Genomic DNA, 5776 nt, shown 5'->3' on the forward strand with positions numbered 1-5776 from the left:
GCCAGGCACACAACAGCTGTGGTCTGTCTTCAGATACTGCGCATGGCTGCACTAATACGGCAAACATTCCTGGACACTGATCATGGAGGAAAAGGTTTTTGGTGTTCTACGAAATGATAAATTGTACCTCAAAGGAAAGGACGTCTCTTATTATCCATCCATTCTCATATAAACACGCCATTTTTAAGACAGTAAATCACCCTCCCCCATTTTCTTTCGTCGAATGGGTCACCCTAAACTCTCGTCTCTATGTTAACATTCAACTCGGTTATTTTAGCAGGTCACTAAGCGACCGGCAGAAGGACCTGGTCAGGACTCCTGTATCCATCATCAAACAAACAAACACGAGTATTTATATAATCATTTCTTATCAACATACAAACTTCACTAATTCAGTACTTGTTGCTAACATGAACAACCTGACATGACTCACTGATTCTCTGATAACGTAGCACATTTCAGCAACTCACTGGCTGATGCTGAAGTACAAACGTGAGTTAAATTAACTCACTCGTTTCTACTTGGTATATTTAACCTTCAGTAACTTATGATTTCAGACGACACAATTATCAGTAACTTGTATAGTTTGTTTCAGTCACACTGCTTGCTACCTACACACACACACACACACTTCAGGAACCTCACAGCTGAAATACACAACTTTACAACCATTTCTGACTTGCTGATCCTCCAAAGTGACTTTGTTGTCACAAGAGATTATAAAGATACATGTTTACCTCCTTCCTGGAAGCACTCACTGGTTGTGAGCCATTATATTACACTAACATGATAATTTATCAGATCACAACACACCAAACAAGTCAGTCAGTTCCTTATTAAACGATAAATACAACTCAGAAGTAAGTGTTCTCATCACTTGTATACTATAACTTATCAGTTTGTCTTATCATGTCTTATCTTATCTCCTCAACACCAGTCAATGTGAACCACATTCACCCCGGCTCAACACTCCTCCTCCGCCAACATATTCTTTATCATCTCAAAATTGTTGTTATATATATATATATATATATATATATATATATATATATATATATATATATATATATATATATCGTGACAAGGAAGAATAGTTCCCACCTTCAACCATGACTCCCACCATGGCCTCCACCACCTCCAACCATGGTTTCCACCTCCCACCACCTCCAACCATGGCTCCCACCACCTCCAACCATGGTTTCCACCTCCAACCATGGTTTCCACCTCCAACCATGGCTCCCACCACCTCCAACCATGGTTTCCACCTCCAACCATGACTCCCACCACCTCCAATCATGGTTTCCACCTCCAACCATGACTCCCACCACCTCCAACCATGGTTTCCACCTCCAACCATGGTTTCCACCTCCAACCATGACTCCCACCACCTCCAACCATGGTTTCCACCTCCAACCATGACTCCCACCACCTCCAACCATGGTTTCCACCTCCAACCATGGTTTCCACCTCCAACCATGACTCCCACCACCTCCAACCATGGTTTCCACCTCCAACCATGGTTTCCACCTCCAACCATGACTCCCACCACCTCCAACCATGGTTTCCACCTCCAACCATGGCCTCCACCACCTCCAATCATGGTGAACAAGCCACCACTTGTCTCATTATGATGGCCGAGCCAGAGAATGTGCGAGCTACGTTATCAGTTCACGGTCCAAGTTTTCATGTCTCTCTTTTAATGATCTACATTTATTTATGAAATAGGTAAACTACAAATAAATAGGTAAAAGAGGCAATGGAAATCATATTAAAAGTATTTCAACTACCATGTTACTGTGTGTGGGAGAATATACCTCAAAATGTTAGGTTGTAAATGTTGAGGAAAAATCATGTCATTCATAAGGAAAAGATAAACTGTCAGGAGACGTAATATCAAAGCAGATATACCACACACATATATATATACTCGAGTAGAGTCTCATTTTAAAGCCAAAATTTTAAGTAAATAAATTAAAGTCGACTATAGATGGGGAGTCATTTTGTTTAAGTTGAAATTCATGTATGAATGGAAGGCTTATGATGATGAACGTGTGAAATACAATAACCTTATTATTAAGTTTTTGTGGAAGAAGCTGTGGTATTCATCGTTCCACATCTAAGTACAAAATAATTAATTCCTAAATCTTGTGTACTAATCATATCTCGCCTGATATTGTGTGTTGCTTAATTGCCTTGTTTAGTTTGAAGAAAAGACTTAAATTGATCATCAGGGAAACACTATTCCCATCCACTCGGTTTCCACTGACATATATTTCACCATTTCAAAATCAAAGTGTAGCCACTTGTTACTCCTCTCCTGTGTTAGCACATTTTGATTTTCAGTTAATGCTTAAGCTATGCAGAAATCTCTCGTCTCTTAATATGGTTAGTTAAGCTTTAAGCCTAACAACAGTCAGGGTTCATTATATAGAAAACCGTCAGCGTAATTTACATCCCACAATTGAAATATGTTTCCACCATTTTCTTCAAGTGTTGAAGATAATTGTAGGATGACCACGTCCACACCCAAGTGTACATGTGACACATGGCGGCTCTTCAATACAAAATGTTCACCTACCTTAGATTCTCTTTCTGGTGAACAGTTCTCACTCTGCTCTACATCTTCTGTCACTCGTAGTTTGAAGTTGTATGTAGTTGTTGAGTCCATGTTGTGGAGAGGATGGGTTCAGCACGTCTACACTACAACCAGATACTGTGTGTAATGACCCTTGACCCGTGCAGGTCACTCCTGTGTGAGCAGGTCATCCACACACACACACACACACACAGTTGCCACTTTCTAAATTTTCCCGTTTGAAGTTTTAAGTTGAGTATTTCTCTTTCCCTTAAATTGTTTTCTACAATACCGTAGGTAAAACAGTTTACTGTATAAGTATATATATATTGTGCAAACTCCACAGAAAAAAAAGGAAATGAAATTAAAAATGTACAAAGAAAAATGTTGTCTGCTGTTAGGGCGAGCTGGTTCCAACTGGATCCTGCCACTTATCAAATTTCTAACTATATATGACCTTAATTACTGTTGTTTACCTGACGGAGGTAATATGAAGTAGAAAAATACTAGTAAATGTGAGTCATTGGAAGGGAATAAGTAAGAAAGATGCCGTTGGGGCTATATTTCAGTAGAGACGAGACAGAGTACCAGCTATCTGGTCTTTTCTAACATGAATAACGTTAACATCAGAACTGGTAATTACTCATTCTTAGGTCATGTCTGGTCGGGTGTATTTTATCGTTGGTTATATTTCTAGGTTTGACTTCCCTACAAGCGATTTAGTCTTAATGTTGTGTATTGGTGGTATAATTACTTTCCACTGGTAAGCTATTCCATATTTGGTTTCTTACGTAATTTCAAACAGTAATACTTGCAAATTAGGGGTACCGTAACATTGTGTTATATACAAACTTGTCATATTTGTGGAAAATAAGACAATAAGAGTATAAACAATATAAGAATATGCTAATATTTAAGGTTGTTGAGAAATAGCCGATACAAAGTTATAGCCACCATGACCAGAGTTCTGCCGTATTAGGTAGACGCTGTCTTCCTTCATATTCATGAGGTCTAGTTTGGTGAGACAGAGGTACATGAAATTTGTAGATGAGAATAACCAGCGACTGGAAGTAAATTTGCCGATGGTGCAAAAATAGGTGCTGTCATTGACTCATAAAATTTCAGTATAGTTGCAGAGGGACTTAACAATACATTATCAGAATGGGAGGGTATATGGAAAATGGAATTCAACATAGATAGATGCATAACACTAAGTGTGAGTAAAGACAGGAACACTACTGGTAAAACAGAATGCAATAGAAACTTAAGATACTGGTGAGCAAGGATCTTAAGCCGCGGCAACAATGTATTAGTGTGTAATAAGGTTAACAGAATACAAGGCTTTATTAATAGGACCGTCAGCAATAAAACTCCTAGAGTATTATTGCAACTTTATCTTGCATAAGCGAGCTCACACTTGGATTATGCAGTACAGTTTTGGGCTCCATGTTATGCAGTTGATTGATATAGGATGTTTGAGTACAAAGGTAAATGACAAAAATGATTCCTGGAATTAGAAACCTCACTTGAGAAGGTTAAAAAGACTGAATTTACACTCACTTAAGAGGAGGAGGGCTAGAGGGGATATGATTTTTTTAAATGGGTTGAAGGCATTAGTAAAGTTCTTTGAATGGCACCATTGGAGAGGACAAGAAATAATGGATTTAAATTAGAAAGAAATAGCAGATGTCATAAAGTACAGTAGTGGAAGCCAGGTCTTTAGGTAGCTTTGATTGAAGGTTGGATGTGTTTACGGGTTCAGACAGTTGGTTGTAGGGTGAAGACTCAGGACCTGCCTAGCATGGGCTAACAGGCCTCTTCCAGTGTCCTTACACTTTGTAATATTTCCAAGTCAGAAGGGCAGTGGTCCCCTGGGTGGCTGCTGTCTTCAACCTGCTGATGTGAGACTGATGCACGATATGTCGTCTTCTCTTCCGAAGGCTATACAAGTGACTCACCCAACCACAGTGTAAAAGTGTCATTTCATCTTTTTTATATATAAAAAGTTTTATATACTTCAAGTTGTATCTGCTTGTTACTTCTCATCAGTCCTTAATCTACTTCTCATCAGTCCTTAATCAATGGTTATTTCCAAGGACAAAGATATAGACGTTTTTGTAAAAGGAAAGAGAGCAGTACTTATATCGAGATTGTAAGTGTCAGGTCATATTAGAATAATACTTCGATGGCCAGTCTGCCATAGTGTGTACCTTATGTCTGGATTATACTTTGAATTTTGTTATCATTTTCAATATATTATTTGTTGACTGTATCCCTACATTCACTGCACTTCCTTCTGGCTTTCAGTTACCTTCCTCTCATACACTACCATCCATTTCCTCTTGATTCATCTTCTTGCCTGCCAACACTTTTACCTCTCCATTCTTCCTCACATCAAACCTGTGAAATGGTCAGTCTTTGAAAAATCCTCTCACAACTCTAGTATGTAGCATGGCCTTTCTCAATCTTTCATCCATTGCCACATTATCAAATCAAAAGCCTTTTACTCTTCCATCATACCTTCTCCCTGTATATCTATGAATCATCTTGTGCTGAAAGAAGGTGGTTTCTATGAATAAACCTCCTTCAGCACAAATATCCTTAAGACAACTTCCATTCTCATTTCCTCAAAGCACTCACCATTTACCATCTATCACCAATTTCATTACATCCCACTTTCACATTCATATCATCCAATACGACCACGTTTCTCTCATTCTCAAAACCATTTGTAGGGTCATTCAAATTTCTCCAGAAAAGCATCATTTCACCCCTACCTTGTACAGTCTTCATATTTACAGGTGCATTTTCACATAACAGCAAGTAGTGCCACACACTAACCGAAGCAATCTCATATGTATTCCATTCTCTTTCTCCTTGCTCCCTACTTGTCACAAAATTGCTGTAACTCAATAAGACTGTTCATCATTTTTCTATGAACAATTAGCAGCATGAACACATCTTTGCACAAAATATATAAAGGAACTAAAAAATGAGGTTAATCACTTTCTAGTTGCTTTCACTGGGAACTGGTGCACCTTTTCATGTTTATTCATGAATTGTTTGTTATCACACTCAATATCTGATGAACAAGCATTAAAACTACCGCATATGAGGCGATATAACTTTTGAGGATAACATCCGACACAATCCCGTGTTACCACAGTTTTAATCATGATGGAAAAAATAAAAATAAATAAC

At 38.4% G+C, this 5776-nt stretch overlaps 1 protein-coding gene across 4 annotated transcripts in view; it reads right to left on the bottom strand.

The window, feature by feature from the left end:
- Positions 1-2746, bottom strand: part of LOC139748028 (endonuclease/exonuclease/phosphatase family domain-containing protein 1-like) — a 40484-nt gene extending 37738 nt beyond the window's left edge. For all 4 annotated transcript variants that reach the window (XM_071660577.1, XM_071660576.1, XM_071660578.1 and 1 more), the window contains exon 1: positions 2579-2746. The gene's annotated coding sequence lies outside the window, so the exon portion shown is untranslated. The remainder of the gene's footprint in view (positions 1-2578) is intronic.
- Between the last annotated feature and the right edge of the window lie 3030 nt (positions 2747-5776).

The sequence above is a fragment of the Panulirus ornatus genome, chromosome 72, assembly GCF_036320965.1.
Source record: "Panulirus ornatus isolate Po-2019 chromosome 72, ASM3632096v1, whole genome shotgun sequence".
In the NCBI taxonomy this organism is placed as follows: domain Eukaryota; kingdom Metazoa; phylum Arthropoda; class Malacostraca; order Decapoda; family Palinuridae; genus Panulirus; species Panulirus ornatus.